The sequence below is a fragment of the Sapajus apella genome, unplaced genomic scaffold (assembly GCF_009761245.1).
Source record: "Sapajus apella isolate SASKATOON/1434 unplaced genomic scaffold, GSC_monkey_1.0 scaffold103, whole genome shotgun sequence".
Classification (NCBI taxonomy): domain Eukaryota; kingdom Metazoa; phylum Chordata; class Mammalia; order Primates; family Cebidae; genus Sapajus; species Sapajus apella.
Genome location: NW_022437043.1, coordinates 6,468,644 through 6,487,004, shown reverse-complemented (window position 1 = coordinate 6,487,004; position 18,361 = coordinate 6,468,644). Strand labels below are relative to the sequence as shown.

The following is an 18,361-nucleotide window of genomic DNA, read 5'->3' as shown; positions in this document are numbered from 1 at the left end:
GGAAAGTAGTGCTCATCTTATTTTATCAAAAGCAATTTCAAAAAATCTTTTAGTCAAAGAAGAAAATAATCAGCTATTTCCCAGCACTGTGTTAACCGGCAATTCATACTCCTGCAGAAATACAATTACCATACCTGCCATTGTGCTTTGGGCCAGACCTTGCTGGGAGAACATTTAAAGGGCAGTGTGTTTATTCTACCTACATATGAGGAGGTGCACAGATGCCCTCATGTAACACATCACAGTCAGAAATTCTATCACATGCAACCTGGGCATGGGATGGGGCCATCCATGTACAGGTGCCAGCTCTGCCTGGAGCCGGGTAGGGAGACCAGATGGCTGCTGGGAGGGTTCCTGCCTCTCCTGATGGGAAAGTACTAGCAAATATGCATACTGTTTTCTCTGGACATGTTGATGCCTGAATAAATGTCCTCCTTTTAAGCAACATAATAGTTTCCTGTGGCTACCGTAAAAATTACTACAAACCTGGTAGATCAAAACAACCGAAATTTATTTTCTCATAGCTCTAGAGGCCAGACATCCAAAATCAAGGTGTCAGCAGGGCCATGCACCCTCTGGAATCTCTAGGAGAGAATCCCTCTTTGCCCCCATCTAGCTTATGGTAACCCCAGACATTCCTTGGTTTCTGGCAACATAACTCCAGTCTCTGCCTCTATCTTCACACAGCCTTCTCTACTGTGTCTCTGTGTCTCAATCTTCCCTCTCCTTTCTCTCATACAGACACCAACCATTGGATTTAGAGCCCACTCTAAATCCAAAATAATCTCATCTTAACTTAATTACCTCTGCAAAGACTCTGCGTCCACATAAAGTGACATTCATAGGTACTGCAGGCCAGAACTTGGACATATATTTTTGGGGGACACAATTCAACCCACTCCAGGCAGCATATCCAAGATGTCTTGTGGTGGTACAAATTGCAGCCATCCCAAAATTATTTTCCTTTTATTTTCCTCATACCCCGGGAACTAGAACTACAAATAGAAACTTCAATGAAAACATGGCCATGCTCACAAGTTTTGACTTAGAAGCAGGGAGGAAAGGCATTTATAAGACCCTGCAATCTGGTCACTATGCTAGGCTGGAAACTCCACACTTGTTCTCTTCCAATCCTGTAAAATAAGGATTGCTGTCACCAGACTGTAGATGAGGTTACTGTTGCTCAGAATAACCCACCCAAGGTCTCCCAGCAATCTCTGGGCAGGCCCATGTTTGGAGACTGTGTCTATCTGACTACACAGCCTCATACACTGTGTGTACGAGGATATATGGACAGAGTGAGAATAGATGGCTGCAATGTGGCAGCATTTGGAGAGCTCTTGGGAGGGCCCAGACCATTCCCGCAACTAAGCTGCCTTACCAGCTTGTTCGTGCCTGTTTTTCCTTCACAAGGAACAGCCCCTTCCATTTTATAAATACACATAAGGATGTAACCCATAGAGGAGTAGTACCTTCTCTGAAATACATGCCAAAAGTAGACCAGGTCCTTTTCAGGAGCAGATTTGATCAGAAAAAGAAAAGACAGCAAGGGCTGCTTGCAGATCCCCCTGAGAAAGAGGTTGAAGGCATCTAAAGGCAGAAAATTGTGCAGTCCACTGTCTTAGTTCCAGTGACTGTAACAAATTTTCAGAGACAGAGTGGCTTAGATAACAAACATTTATTTCTCAGTTCTGGAAGACCAAGATCTAAGTGCCAGCCTATTTGGTTACTGGTGAGAGCTCTCTTCCTGGTTTGCAGATGGTCATCTTTTATCCTCATATGGTGGAGAGAGGAAGCCAGCTCTCTTGTGTCTGGCCTTTTTCTTTTTGCGAATTTGCTATTTTAAAATTTTTATGGGTACATAATAGTTGTGCATGTTTACAGAGCACGTGTTATAAGTATATAATGTGTAATGATGAAATCAGGGTAATTGGAATATTCATTGCCTTAAATATTTATCATTTATTTGTGTTGAGAACACTCCAAATACACTTCTCTAATTATTTTGAAGTATACAATAAATTACTGTTAACTATAGTTGCCCTATTGTGCTACCAGATCACTAGATCTTATTTCTACTATCTAACTGTATTTTCATATCTGTTTTCTATATGGGCACCAATCCCATAATGAAAGCTTCAGTGTCATGACCTAATTGCTTCCCAAAGGCCCCACCTCCTAATACCATCACATTGGAGATTAGGGTTTCAACATATAAATTCTGGAGAGACACAAACATTCCATCCATTGCAGTAAGTATGCCTGGAGCAGCCAGCTTGCTCTGTCTGATCAATTCTGTGTGAGTATCTGATAGCTAGGTAATTCTGGCTCAATCAGGTACCTCTATTTGTCTCAGGTTCCTATCCATAACACAAAGTGAGAATAAACATTTCCACCTATCGAGGATCCAGAATAGCTTCCCTGGAACTGCTTGTTGCTGGCTTGGGCAATGTTTTACATGGAAACAAACACAATCACATACTTTGACCCAGGAGACAAATTGCAGTTAAGCCATCAAAATAAAACCAGAAGGGAACATTTTGAAAAAGAAATTCAGTGAATAAATATGTTCTCTAAATAGAAAAGTAATGAGCACGGTGTGTAGAGAAAACTATGCCAATTCTAAGAAATAAGTTAATATATTCTTTAGCTAGAACCAAGAAATCAGAGAAATATAAAGTCCCAGCACAAAAACGTGCAAGATAATCTGATAAACCATTCCCTGACAAGAAAGTAACTACACTTAGAACAGCAAGAAGAAATATAAGGGGATGGAGCAAAAGTAAACAGGCTAAAATAAGGCAAGAGGGATTGCAGTGTGATACATGGAAGAACTTTGAGGTCATCATAGGGATAAGAACTAAGCTCTGTTTTGTTTGATTTTGGGGGGGGTGGTTCTTGCCCAAATTCCTTTCTAAGGGACCTGGGGAGTCATGCGCTACAAACCATAAATTCTCATCAGATGGGTTTTATTTAACCTGTATATCATAATTGCTTTCCAATCAGACCCTGGCATAACAAGAGAAAAAAATCAAAATGTTTTACCCCAAAATATATTTCCTTGCCATATCTTGGAAGTGCCCTGTAAAATCTCTTGTGGGAAAAATCCACATTCTGTAGAGAATCTCCTTTCTCCCTTTGTTTTCCTTCCTTCCTTTCCAGGAGATAATCAACTAAGAGCCAGGCATCCTTTTAAGTCCCATAAGAAACATTTTACAACGTGCTCTCTCTGAAGTCTACTAAGAGCTTCCTCTGCACATTAAAACTTGATCTCCACAATCCTTTGTCTTAACCTGAACGTTTCCTTTGATCCTAGGTCTTCAGATATACTCAACAAGTTGTCAACCAGAAAATGTTTAAATTTACCTATAGCCCGGAAGCCCTCCCCATTTTGAGTTGTCTCGCCTTTTTGAATGAAACCAATGTATTTTTTAAAAATTTATTTATTACACTTTGGTTCTGGGGTACATGTGCAGATCGTGCAGGTTTGTTACAAAGGTATACACATGCCATGGTGGTGGTTTGCTGCATCCATCGTCCCATCATCTACATTAGGTATTTATCCTAATGCTATCCCTCCTCAATCCCCCTACCCCCTGCTATTCCTTCCCTAGCCCCCTACCCTCCTTGATTGATGTCTCATGCCTCCCTAAAATTTATAAAAGCAAGCTGTACCCTGACCACCTTGGGCACAAGTTCTGAAGAACTTCTGAGGACTGTGTCACTGGCCATGGTCACTCATATTTGGCTCAAAATAAATCTCTTAAAATATTTTAACATATTTTAAAGAGTTTGACTCTTTTCGTCAACAGGTATAAACTGTTGATCCAAGGAGGCATAGAACCTATTACCTACAGATATTCAGAAAAATGATACATATTTCTATTTAGTTTCCTAACTGCACTGCACAATAAAGGAAGTTTTCTCATACTCAGAATCTTTTTTTTTTTTTTAAGTTGGAGTCTCACTCTGTCACTAGGCTGGAGTGCAGCGGCACGATCTTGGCTCCCTGCAACTTCTGCCTCAAGGGATTCCCCTGCCTCACCCTCCCAAATAGCTGGGACTACAGGCGCACGCCACCATGCCCAGCTAATTTTTCTATTTTTCGTAGAGATGGGGATTCACCATGTTGGCCAGGATGGTCTCAATCTCTTGACCTTGTGATCCTCCTGCCTTGGCCTCCCAAAGTGCTGGGATTACAGGGGTGAGCCACTGTGCCTGGCCTCAGAGTCTTTTAAGAGAAAAAAAACCTCTTAATACACATTTGATCCCTCAAAAATGTTTTTAATGGTTTTATATAATAATGACTACTATTTTCCTAGTGTTATAACAATAAGTATATTATGATGATGATTATCATTCCATAGAAAGATTTACTAATATTTTTTGAACATCTCTTGGGTGCCACATAATTTTCATATATGAACACACATAACCACCTGTAAGGAATAAGAAGCCTGAGATGCAGTGCATTCGAGTAATCTTTCTATATCATATGGCTAATCAGTGATATGACAGGAATTCGAAGCAAGTTTGGCTGATTTCAAAGCCCAAATTCTTACCCCTACACTGAATTGCCTGAAATGTACAAGGCTTACATTTACAGGTTATGCTCTCTCAAGCTTTGTATAAGCTCCTGGAGGGCAGTGGCTTTGTATTTGACTTCTGTCTTTCCTACATCTGCCCCTCCTCACCTAATCAGCCAGCTGATCTGGTTTCTCCTCCTCCTAAATATGTTTTGAAGGCATAAATTTCTCTACCTCCTCAACTCCATTACCTTCCAGCCAGCCACCACTGTCCTTTACAAGAAGCATGAAGGCTACTAACTACCTTGCTCTGCCTCTAGGCTTGCCTTTTCATAGTCAACTTTTTGTAGCTAGAGACAGCTTTCTAAAATGCAAATCTGATCAGGTTGTGCTTGTCCCTAAAATTCTTCAATAGTTTTACATCGCCTCCTGCAATGAACTTCGTGCTTGTGTCCCCTCAAGTTCCTATATCAAAATCCTAAACCCGCATGTGAATGGTATTAGGAGGTGGGTGGGGCCTTTGGGAGGGGATTAGGTGATGAGAATGGCGCCCTCGTGGATGGAATTAATGTTCTTATAAAAGGGACCCCAGAGAGCTCTCTCATGCACTTTCCACCATGTAAGGATATAAAAAGAAGTCAGCAGTCTCCAACTGGAAAAGGGTCCTCACCAAAATCTTGCTGACACCCTGATTTCAGATTTCCAGCCTCCAGAACTATAAGAAAAAAATTCTGGTGTTTAAAAGCCACCTACTCTATGATATTTTGTTATAACAGCCCAAGGTGACTAAGACACCTCCCAATGCCCTCTACACTCATAATACAGTTCCCAGCTTTTGCTCTGCTATCCTTCTGCCAATAAGGACATTGCCCACAAACTTCACCAGGCTAGCCCCTACCTGTTGTATGCAGTTCTCCTGGTTTTAGTTTTGATGCCGCCTTCTCATCCTCCTTGATTGCCCATAGCTGCACTTGAGACTCCTTCTCTATACTCCTATAGCACCCTGTACTGGTCCCTTGTAGTGCTCACCACAGTGTGTCACATATATGGCTATTGATTTGTTTTCTCCACGACAGGACTAAAAGCTGTTCAAAAGCGGTGACTGTGTCCTTTTCATAAATGACTCCCCAGCAATTCACAAGTTAACTTCCCAATAACTGTATGAATGAAAAAAAAATGTATGGTAAAAGCTGGACTCAAAATCAGTGCTTAATAACTGCTCCCTGGCTAATAAATGCATTGGAGAGACTGTGTAGGACCTGTTCCAGATTAACTGACCTGCAACACAAAGGATTCTCTTCTCTCTAGGCACTCAAGCTTCACTTCAGACAGCAGAGTGGAAGGCCTCACTAGGGCTTCCAGAAATAGAGGATGGGAAATGTTACTCCTTTGAAAGCAGAAAAAGAATGATCTGTGGCTGCTAGGTCATTCTTCCTGTTCTTGTGTCCCAAGAATAATTGAGGCTTTTGGTTATCCACCATAAACAAATATGACAACAGATTAATTTTGATTTAAGGTTATGACACAAAGCAAGGGTATTGGTACATAATGTCCACTTTGATGTCACAGCCCAAGGATAAGGAGGATAATTTAATTGTTTTCTCTGGAAGTTCAGCTCCCCAAAGGGAAAAAATATTCAACCTTAGGGCATCTTCTCCATCAGCTGTTTTTCTCTGGTTCTTTCTGTTCCTTGGGTGGAGAGGGGAGGTGAGCATTTATCTTTCAAAGACTATTAGATAATGTTGTTGGGAATGTAAGAGAGTTAGCAGAGAGGGACAGAAGACAAGCAGTGCTTTTAAAGGGGAAAAAAAACCATATGTTCCATTTCAATTTCATAAGTGTCTCAGGATGTGTCTTTAAGAAAAGGAAAGAAATGGCAATTTATATTGTCATTTAGATACTGCAATTGCTGTGTGTAAAGAGGTTCTGTGGAGGCAGAAGATGACTGATAGTTCAGCATAGCCTTCCACATGCCATCCCAAAATAATTTGTATATTCGTTGGTCTTACCCTGACCCTCAGTGGTTCCCTGTGTCACACTCACCGCCCTGCATCAGAAGCTCTGGGACTTTAGAAATTAATAAGGTGAATAGAACAGAAAGAAAAGAAGATCCAGCAATAGGGGAGGGGGTAACTGCAAATACAACAGCAAAAGCATGAGGAGGCGAACAGAGTTCCAGGAATTAGCAATGATTTTAAAAAATTGAAATACTGTACACAAAATAAGCAAAATGCTAGGTGATCAAACTTATTCACTAAAATGAATGACTGAGGTGTTCTGAAGGTCTTGCTAGTTCTTCAAGTAACACAAACAAACCCATTGCCTCTTAGGCTATGTGGAAAAATATGATTATTTTAACATATCTTTTTTATTAAACAGCATATAAGCAGATTTTTATTTTAAAAAATTCCTTTCTGACAACCTTATTTTTTTCATTTTAGGCTATGTTTTATTGTCCAGCATATTCACACTTGTGAATTTTTACCATAACTACAACCACAGGCTTAGAGACAGAATTTTTTTTCTAATTTTTTAATATATATATTTTTAATTGACACATAATTGTACATATTTGTGCAGTACAATGTGAAATTTTGATATATGTATAAGATGTGTAATGATCAAATCAGGGTAATAGCATATTAATCACCCAAACCTTTATTATTTCTTCTTGTTGGTAACATTGAAAATCCTCCCTTCTAGCTATTAAAAAAATGCAGTATTTTACAAAGTCATCCTACAGGGCTAAAGAACACTAGAACTTATTTCTCCTATCTAGCTATAACTTTGTATCTATTATCTAGCCTCTCCCCATCCTCCCCTTACCTTTACCCTTCCCAGCCTCTAATACCCACAATTTTACTCTATTTCTACTTCTATTCTCAATCTCTCAATTCTACTCCTATGAGAACATGTGGTATTTATCTTTCTGTGCCTGACTTATTTTACTTAAAATGATGTCCTCCAGGCTAATGCATGTTGCGGCATATGACAGGATTTCATTATTTTTTATGGCTGAATAGTACTCTATTGAATCACCCAGGATTGTTGCATAGGTACATACATGACAAGGTGGTTTGCTGCCTCCATCCCCTCCATCACCTATATCTGGCATTTCTTCCCATGTTATCCCTCCCCACTCCCTGTCCTCCCTCCCCTAGCCCCCGCAAAAAGACCCCAGTGTGTGATGCTCCCCTCCCTGTGTCCATGTGTTCTCATTGTTCAACACCAGCCTATGAACAAGAACATGCATATACCACATTTTCTTTATCTATTCATCCACTGATGGGTACTTAAGTTTATTCCATATCTTAGCTATTGTGAATAGTGCTGCAGTGAACATGGTAGTGCAGATATCTCTTCCACATACTGATTTCATTTCGTATAGACATATATCCAGTAGTGGGATTGCTAGATGATATGGTAAGTCTAGTTTTAGCTTTTTGAGGAAACTCCAAGCTGTTCTCCATAGAGATTTTACTAATTTACATTCATGCCAACAGTGTACAAGGGTTTCCTTTTCTCCACATTGTCTCCAGTATTTGTTATTTTCTGTCTTTTTTGTAATCACCATTCTAACTGGGGTAGTATAGTCATTTTAACAATATTTATTCTTCCAATCTATGAATATAGAATGTCTTTCCATTTTTTATGTGTCTTCTTCAGTTTATTTATTTATTTATTTATTTATTTTTGTTCCTCATGTCCAGTGGTGCTGGATTCCTTTTTTAAAGTTATTCCTAGGCTTGTAGCTATTGTAAATGGGATTGCTTTCTTTATTTCTTTTTCATCTAGTTTCTTATTGATGTACAGAAGTACTACTGATTTTTTGTATGTTGGTTTTTTATCTTGCAACTTTACTGAATTCATTCATCAGTTCTAAGTCTTTTGGTAGAATCTTTAGATTTTTCAATATATAAAATCATGCTGTCTGCTAACAGGGACAATTTTATTTCCTCTTTTACACTTTTGATGCCTTTTATTTCTTTCTCTTGCATAATTATTCTGGCTAGGGCTTCCTAAAGTGCTATCTGAATAAGAGTGGTAAAAGTGGACATTCTTGTCCTGTTCCAGTTCTTAGAGAGAAAACTTTCAACTTTTACACATTCACATTCAGTATAATGTTGGCTGTGGGGTATTGTACAGTTTTCAAAGTTCCTCTTGTTGTTCATTTCTAGTTTTATTACACTGTGGTCAGAAAAAAATAGTTGATATGATTTCAATTTTTTAACATGTTGAAGCTCGTTTTGTGGCCTAGCATATGGCCTATCATGGAGAATGTTGCATGTGCTGATGAGAAGAATATGGGCTGGGTGTGTTGGCTCACACCTGTAATCCTAACACTTTAGGAGGCTGACGCTGGTGGATCACTTGAGGTCAGGAGTTTGAGACCAGCCTGGCCAACATGGCAAAATCCCGTCTCTACTAAAAATACAAAAATTAGCTGGGCATGGTGGCACATGCTTATAATCCCAGCTACTCAGGAGGCTGAGGCACAAGAATCGCTTGAACCAGAAGGTGGAGGTTGCAGTTAGCCAGGATCACGCCACTGCACTCCAGCCTGGGTGACAGAGCAAGACTCCATCTAAAAAAAGAGAAAAAGAAAAAGAAAAAAGAAGAATATGTGTTCTGTCATCGTTTTATGAAATATTCTACAAATGTCAATTCCATTTGATCAGTAGTGCAAGTTAAATCTGATGTTTCTTTGTGATTTTCTGTCTAGGATTCATCTGCTGCTGAGAGTGAGGTGTTGAAGTCCACAACCATTACTGTATTGGGTTCTATCCCAATATTTGCTTTATATGTCTGGGTGCTCCAGTGTTGGGTGCATATATATTTATAGTTGTTACATTCTCCAGCTAAATTGATCCCTTTATTATCATTTAGTGATCTTATTTGTCTCTCTTTACAGTTTTTGACTTAAAGTCTATTTTACCTGATATAAATATAGCTACTCTTGCTCATTTTTGGTTTCTATTTTGTGGAATATATTGATGCATTCTCAAAGGAGAAAAATAAAAGTTGTCACTTTTGTTGGACTCTAGCTGTAAGCTAGCTAAGGCAAAACATGGCAAAAATTATGTTTGAAGCACAGATAAAAGCAATAGCAATATCTAAAAATGAAGATTGTATAGACAAGATTAAAATGATCAGATAGCGGCCACCTCTTCCTAATTTTGGAGTGAAGAGGGCTTTTGACATAGTGGTTATTCAGGATAAAGGAAGAGCCCAGCTTACGGAATGCTTTTCACTGAAGTGAAGCCTTAAGATTCTTTACTAGCAGGTATAAACAAGAAAAAAAAAATTATAGCATTTTTCCACATTTATATTTTGCCTAATCAATCAAATAAGTGCAGTTTACTTAATGACACGAGTGTCATCAGTTTGGTAGCATATTTTCAACATCGTCATCAAGTCTCAGCTAGGTGGCAATGAGGAGTTAAGGGGATTATGAAAATGAAACATTCCCACATACCCTAAGGCATGTTCATATCTAAAAATAGAAACCATTGACCTTTTTTTACTCTAGGTCAAACCTGCGGAGAAAGAATTCTTTAAGGAGAAATAGGTGGCCAGTCATGACAGTAGTTTGAGGCCTAACAGCCCCTGCTTAAGCATATCTTTCATTTGAGGCCATGTGTTTAAAGTTCTAAACATCAAGAGTCACAGTCTTTCCACCCCTCTTTGTCAAAAAGACTATTATTAATACAGAAAGTAATTCCACAGGAAGATGATCAGTAACTTTTATCTAAATCAAATGACTTGGGCCAGGCGTGGTGGCTTATGCCTGTAATCCCAGCACTTTGAGAGGCCAAGAGGGGTGGATTGTTTGAGCACAGGAGTTCCAGACCAGCCTGGGCAACATGATGAAATCCTGTCTCTAATAAAAATGCCAAAATTAGCTGGGCATGGTGGCATATGCCTGTAGTCCCAGATACATGGCAGGACTGAAGTCGAAGGATCGCTTGAGACCAGAAGGTTGATGCTACAGTGAGCTAAGATTGCACCACTGCACTCCATCCTGTGTGACAAAGTGAGACCCTGTCTCAAAAATAAGAAAAGAGAGAAAGAGAGAGAGAGAGAGAGAGAGAGAGAGAGAGAGAGAGAGAGAGAAAGGAAAGAAAGAAAGAAAGAAGAAAGAAAGAAAGAAAGAAAGAAAGAAAGAAAGAAGAAAGAGAGAGAGAGAGAAAGAGAAAGAGAAAGAGAAAGAGAAAGAAAGAAAGAAAGAAAGAAAGAAAGAAAGAGAGAGAGAGAAAGAAAGAAAGAGGAAAGAAAGAAAGAAAGAGAAAAAGAAAGAAAAGAATGAAAGAAAGAAAATGGTTTGTAGTCAACTGCTTTTCATACTCATTGGACATAGGGGAATCCAAAAATGACCTTAACTACAAAAACCTGACTTCAGCAAAGCTTGGTTAAACATTAAAAAATCCTACATGTATTCTTTTTGATCTTCCCAGAATGAGGGTTTCCACATTGCACAGCTCCAAGGAGTGTGATTGATGTCATAGTCTATAAGAATAATGCAGTTCACAGTAGGCATGGCCATATGCAGCTGCCCTTTCCAGGCCTCTCAGGTGGAAGAATAATGCTAACCAACTTGCCATGAAAATTTTAAAAGAGAACTGTTTGAGCCAATGCAGATGCAGGTGCCCCCTAGATAAGGAAGCTTGTTATATAACCAATGAATATGATAGGTGGCATTAATAGGCCCTCTGTCTCTAACCTTTAGGGATTTTAACAGCATTTTAAATCTTTGAGGTTTTCAAATCAATATTTCAAGAATAACGATAACACTGCACCTAAAAAGACAATCTAAAAATTACCACTGCCCCCAACCAATATTCTCAGTCAGGAATCATGTGGTATTTCTTCCCGTAAAAGATTGAACAGCAAACTATTTTAATATCTCATTTGTGTATTGTGATCAAATTTCAAGTTGATTTCATATTTATAATTTAACTTGATACTCCCCAAAAGGGTAGATGTTGCTCACAGAAGTAAATTAAATGTTACCAGTTGTGTCTGATGGGACAAAACTGGAACCAAGGAGGCTGAGAGACTTGTCTGTGGTTCTACAGTCAGCTGAGATAGAGCTCCAAGGTGACTCACATTTCTTCTTCCTACTCCAATGCATTTGTCTCTTCACAACACTACCTATATAGGCCCTGCCAAGTATGACATGCCAATGAGATTTCAGTCCAATAGAAAAGTGGCATATACACGTTTTAAAATTTCAAGCCACACGCCAAACCAATCCTGTTCTCTAGGAAAAAGAGGGACTACCACTCTTCTATTTCTTCCATCATGCAACAAAGAATTAACTCAGAGGGTCTGAGTTGTGCAAACTCTGCAAGCTCCCAAGAAAGATTTGATCCTTTGACCCAGGTTCCTAGGACCTCTAAGCTCCTGGAATATTCTGCCTATTGAGAGAGTCTTTGTTCATCTGAGAGGTCAGGTGAGATAGTTTATGCTAATAGTGTGACTTATTGCCTTGAGCCATGTATATCAGTTTGAACTCTGGGGGCTGGAAATTAAGGTAACGTCAGTAACATGGGCATCCTATGCCTATATGATCAACCCCCAGTAAAAACTTTAGACACCCAGGCTCAAGTGAGCTTCGCCAGTTAACAGTAATACTCCATATATATCCACACATCATTGCTGGGAGAATTAAGTGCTGTTCATAAAATTTCATTGGGACACCACAACAGGAAGCTGGCACCTGGTCTCTCCTGGGCCTTTCCCTATGCACCTTTTTCCATTGCTGATTTTAATCTGTATCTTTTCACTGTAATAAACAATAACCATGAGTACAATAGCTTTGCTTAGCTCTGTGAGTGCTTCTAGCAAATAATTGAACCTGAGGGTGGTCTTGAGGACCCCCAAACAAAACCATGATTGTGATCAAGGTCACTTATAAAGCCAGACTATTGTTTGCATAGCAAAAATTCAGATATTTATACACTCCTGCTACCACTATCTGTCTAAATCCAGGAATCTAGGATGTGCCCTTCATCCAGGGTTCACACTGCAGAGCCTAGAGAATATCTGTTTTCTCAATGGGCCCCATTCTGTCCACGTCTCTCTGTCCCACCCACAAATCCTCTGTGGCCTTCCCAGGAAGCATCTCCTTCCAACCAGTTAATCAAGGACCTGTCCCCTGTGGCAGCCTGGCCAGGATAAGGAAACAATGTCACTGTTAAGGGGCCAAGAAGCAAACACCACATCACACCTATTATTTCAAACGAATGGTTCTATAAAAAAGTGCTCTCCCTACTTGGTGACCTATGGCTAAGGCTGGCCTGTACACAGGTGATCTGCAGACTAAGTAGCCCCTTTCCCAGTTGCAGCTGTGTAATCATCTATCTCATTAGGTTATAGAGTGCAGCCTGGGGCCTTTGGGGAATCTAACTCATTCCAAGGCCAGCCTTCCTTCTGAGGAGGTTAGATATTCTGTCTTCCCAGCCCCAGTATGTTAATATGAATCATCTACCCCTCTTTATTGGCACCCAAACATTGTCACAGACAAGTGTTATTTCCGTTTTGTTTTCCAACAAGTCACTGAGGTGTTACACTTGAGTGTCCTGACAAAAATCTGGTTCTGATCTTTCTTCAGTTTATTTTATGGTGCCCAGCCTGTCTGTCTATTGGACCTGGTCTCTTTTCACCTGAAGTAGTGAGTATTATTGACCTGCTTTCCCATAGATTATGTCCTCACAGGGTGCTCTGTCTGGAGGACCTTGGATGGAAATTGGCAGATTTTCATCTAAAACTCCAGGGTCACCTGGATCAAAGTCTCTTCTCTTCTGCACTAGGCCACATGGTTATACAGAGATCCTCAAGTTGGTTAGTGCACAGAAAGAAGCAATATTGCAGACTGGAAAGAAGACAGACAAGGACTAAAATACAAAAAGGATCTTGAGATTTCTGCTTCACAATAATCCCATAAAGCTGGCATTTTTATCCTAATATTTTTCAAAGGCAAGTCCCAAGACTCAGAGAGGTTAAGCAACTTGTGCCATGCAGCACACATTACAAACACCACAGTGAGGATTTGGGCCCAGTCTTCCTGGATCAATTGCCAGAGTCTTTCTGGTGAAGTTCTTCATATAACCACGTGGTCTAGTGCAGAAGAGAAGAGACTGATCCAGTTGACCCCAGCATTCCAGACTTCTCCCTCCTACTGTGGCCCTTGAGGACTTTTCTAGGGAGGTGCTGATCAGCTCCTCCTTTGCAGTCCCACAGCAATGCTACTATCATGAAGATGTGTATCAGACTCACCTGGTACCATATTCAATTCCTCGACAGGTGAGATCTTGCCTTATTCATCTTAGTGTCTTCAGTTCCTGGTATTATGCCTGCACACTGTGGGTGCTCAATAATGAATTTAACCAATAATGCACTAACTTGAATCACACCTAGAATGCTCCAGAAGCAGGTGGAATTGTAGTCAATGGCTCAAGGACATTGGGAATTTGCATTTTCTGAGGTTCTCATCTCAGGTTGGCCCACTCTTTGTGGGCACCCTAACCTCTTAGAGCCTTAGCTTTCTCATCTGTAAATTCTGATCTCAGAGTGGTGTTGTGAGAATTAAAAGAGGGAAAAGTCCTGTAAAACACCCAACACAATGTTCAGCACACAAGTGCTCCTTTTCTTCTCTTTCCCTCATTTTTTTGACAGATAGTTTTTTTATTCATCCTTCTCCTACTCCTCCTCTTCCTCCTTGTCTTCTTCATCTTCCTCTTCCACTTTTTTCTGGGCAACTTTAGCGGGACCCTCTGAACCATCAAACTTTCCTTTCGACTTATAGTCAGCAACATCCTTCTCATACTTCTCCTTCAGCTTTGCCGCCTTAGTGATGTAAGGCTGCTTTTCGCTGTCATTTAGGTTATTCCACATCTCACCCACCTTTTTTGCCATGTCTCCAATAGAGATGCCAGGGTTTGTGGATTTGATCTTGGGGCGGAATTCTGAGCAGAACAGGAAGAAGCCAGACAGTGACCTTTTGGGGGCATTAGGATCCTTCTTCTTCTTGCCTCCCTTAGCTGGTCCATAATCCTTCATTTCCAGATCATAGCGCACTTTATCCACCTTTGCCATTTCATCAAATTTCGATTTCTCTTTCCCGGACATTGTCTTCCACCTCTCAGAGCATTTCTTGGAAAATTCTGCAAAATTGACAGGGACCTCTGGGCTTTTCTTCTTATGTTCTTCTCTGCCCATCTGCACAAAGAAGGCATAAGCAGACATCTTGCCCTTTGGTTTCTTGGGGCCACCTTTAGCCATCCTGACTGTATTGTTTGCTAGTCTGGGCAGCGCAGGGCACAACGCGCTGCTCAGCGCTCCCCAGCCTCGCACTAGCTGCCTCCATGAGAGCCGCCTCTCTTTTCCTCTTTAGTGTTAGTTTAGGGCATGCCCTTGGAAGAGAGAAGTGCATTATAAACCCAGCAACTCCAGGGATTCAGAACTTCTCAGATCTCAGCTATTCTTTGGTTGTAAGACATTGATTTACTTATTAGTCTTAAACTAATAGACACACCCAAAGGTGCTCTAGCAAAACAAGCAATGGAATAATGTATTCCGTGAATGTGAGTTATGTCAACAGGCAATCTGGACAGCTCAGGTCTAACTGTACACTTTGTTTTCCTCCTTCATGACAGAATGGATTTTGGACTGAATCATCAGAATAATTGCCTGTGCTCCCCAAGTTCCCTCAAACACCTCTTTCATATTATATAAAAAGGTATCATTTTAACTTCCTGGAGGAAAAAAAAAAAAAAAAACCAAAATCTCAGAGAGTACCACATAGTCCATCCACAGCAAAGCTGAAAAATAGTCCCAGCTCTCCAAACTTTCCATCCGCTTAACACATTTTAAAAATGTAGTGAGTGCTGCTTAAAAGCATCTATGCTTTAAATAGAAAGAAAAAGCTTTTCAGTTGTTCATTCCTTCCCTTTTGCATTAAAAAATGATGCTGATATAATAATGAGGTTATAACATGGTAAGAGTTTTTATGGTGCCCATTCCCCAAATGTCAGCTATGCTCACATTTCTAAATTTTAGCGTTTTGCACTCAGGTAAAGCAGAAAAACAAAAAAGGTCAGAACCTTTATTTTTCATTACCAAGTTAGAGTGATGCTACTGGGGACTCACAAATTCATGAATTTGTTCAAGTGTTTCTCAGTTCTTTCCTTTGTGCAGCTCTCCCAGGCTGCAGTCAGGGCAGACTTCCTGAAGGAAGTGGTAAAGTAAGACTCCATGAGGGGGCTGGTACTGATGGGGTGAAGAAACCAGGGAGAAAAATGGAAATGAGGACACCTGACCTGCCTAAGTCACAAGAGTTATTTTAGGAATTATGTGAAACAATGTGGAAGACACTACTTTGAAAACAGTGGACTATGCAAATATATTATTATAATCCAATAAGGAAAGAGAAACAAGGCTGTCATCAGCATATGGCTATAAATGATATGCACCAAATTTACAGATTAGACAGAAGACCTTCATAAGACTACAGAGCAAAAATATCACTCCACACTTTGGTGGAATGACCTTGTCAGAACTGGGGATATAGTGAGATCTTTTAACCTTTTAGGTCAATGTGTATCCAGCATATCCATATTAGAAGCTATGATTTGTTAAAGCATAAGTAGAGAGAGTGGAATTATCCCCCATTTTACACATAAGAAAGTCTAGGTCAAAAAAGGTCAATTTGCTGACTTCCTCAAAGTCATAAAGAAAGCCGGCTCCAAAAGTGGGAATCCACACAGGAATTCTACACTGGAATGTCTGTCAGCAATTATAAATTGAGAATTAAAGAGAAGCCCTATTTGTGCATCTAGCCACTGATTTTGTGGAGAAGGATACTGAAATTAAATGGAAGTCTGCAAATCACCTGTAGAGTCCAGTCAACAACTGAATGTCTCTCACTCCATCCGAAGTGATTGAGAATTCCCAGCACACCAAACTCTGTTGTAACCTGAGATGCTTATTGCTCTTGAAGGGAGGGTGTTTCCTAATCCTAGAGTACTGTTGAAGGAACTAGGCATTAGGGGTAGGACCAGTAAATCTCAGATCAGTTCTTAATGTGAGACTCCTGTGCTCTGTAACTCAGAACAAATTCTTGAAATTACCTTTTGTGGGATCAACCCTCCCTTATGTGAAATGGGAAATAATGCCCATACCTAGTTAGCTCATCAAATCCTAGGGCTATAGTGAGAATGTCTCAGAACAATATGTTAACACAAATGATTAAAGAGCCATATAAATGCAAAACATTTTCTTAAGGTTCTGTCTGGAGTCACTGTTTTAGGGCAGAATAACACATATGATAATCAATCAAATGGAATTTCAAAATCAAAATCTAACAGAGATGGTAAAGAAATGTGACAGGGCCGGGCAGGGTGGTTCACACCTGTAATCCCAGCACTTCAGGAGGCCAAGGCGGGTGGGTCACTTGAAGCCAGGAGTTTGAGACAAACCTGGCCAACATGACGAAAACCCATCTCTACTAAAACTACAAAAATCTGCTGGGCGTGGTGTTGCACACCTGTAATCCCAGCTACATGGGAGGCTGAGGCAGGATAATCTCTTGAACCTGAAAGGCTGAGGTTACAGTGAGCTGAGATCATGCCACTACACTCTAGGCTGGGTGACAGAGCAAGACTCCATCTCAAAAAAAAGAAAAAGAAAAGAAACATGGCAAGATCCCTTCACTGAAGTACGGGCATCAAGCTGTAAAGAAGGGATGACTGAGCCCAGGCAAGCTCACCCACTGCAGAAACATCTTGTGATGAAGGCTGAACATTCAGTCGTCATATGAGGAAATGCAGATTTTTAGAAGCAGGGGAAATGGTCAGTTAGGTTGGGGATAAGTGAGAAGGCAAGAAGCAGAAGAAAAGCCATTTCTGCTAGGAGATGGAGTGTCAGTCCACAGGAGCAGGGCTTTGTCTGGGTGTCTTCCTGCTGAGTCATGGAGCCCGTGCTTCGTGGTCGCACCACAGATATTTTCTGAGCCACTGAACAGATGAAATATGGTATGAGCAAGGAGAGGGGGTGAAGCTGAGCACACTGGGTTGTCTTCCTAGCAAAAGAAGAAGATCCATGAGGCAGGGAAGTGGAGAACATGCTTGCAAAAGTAGGAAGGAGATAAAGTTGATACTAAGCCTAGGGGCCCAAGCTCCGAGTATTTTGGAGCTACAAAGGGTCCTAGATACTAGCTAATTTAAAGTTTCTTAATCTGGGGTGGATGGACTCCCAGGCAGGCAGAGAACTCTTAGATGAGCTTCTGGGAATCCATGAGCTCCTCTAGCAACTTTGGTACATGATAAATTATTATTACACAGTATTGTTGCATTTGAAGGAATCTTCATAGTTTAATAATTATACATAATTTTTTATCATAATGTGTTTTATATGTATCCATTTTTTTTCTCTACTTTAGATTTTAACTTTTCTTTCTTTTTTTTTTTTTAACTTTTACAGAATCTACTTTAGATTTTAAACATTTCTGTCTCTGTTTCTCTTGTACACCTGGCAGTCTTACCAGATTGTAGGTGGTTAAGAATGACTTTGTAAACAAGCAATACTGAATCTGTACAATAATAAATACTGCTATAAAATGCTGATTATTTCATGGCAGTGTTCTCTTCTGCTATGTGATTGAACATCTATATTTAGTGTTCTAACATAAACTCAAGTTGCCTCTAAGGCTTATGGTTTCTAAATGTAGAATTGACAAACCCTGCGTAAGACTTTCCCAAAACTATAGTGACTGCTAAGATGTTCAGCCTAAGGAATACTTCTATGCCTGCCAGCTGTTTGGATAAAAGTATAAG

General features: G+C 40.2%; 1 pseudogene; it reads right to left on the bottom strand.

Annotated features, from left to right (window-relative positions):
• Nucleotides 1-14,228: 14,228 nt before the first annotated feature.
• On the bottom strand, nucleotides 14,229-14,826 carry LOC116536712 (annotated as a pseudogene).
• Nucleotides 14,827-18,361: the final 3,535 nt, after the last annotated feature.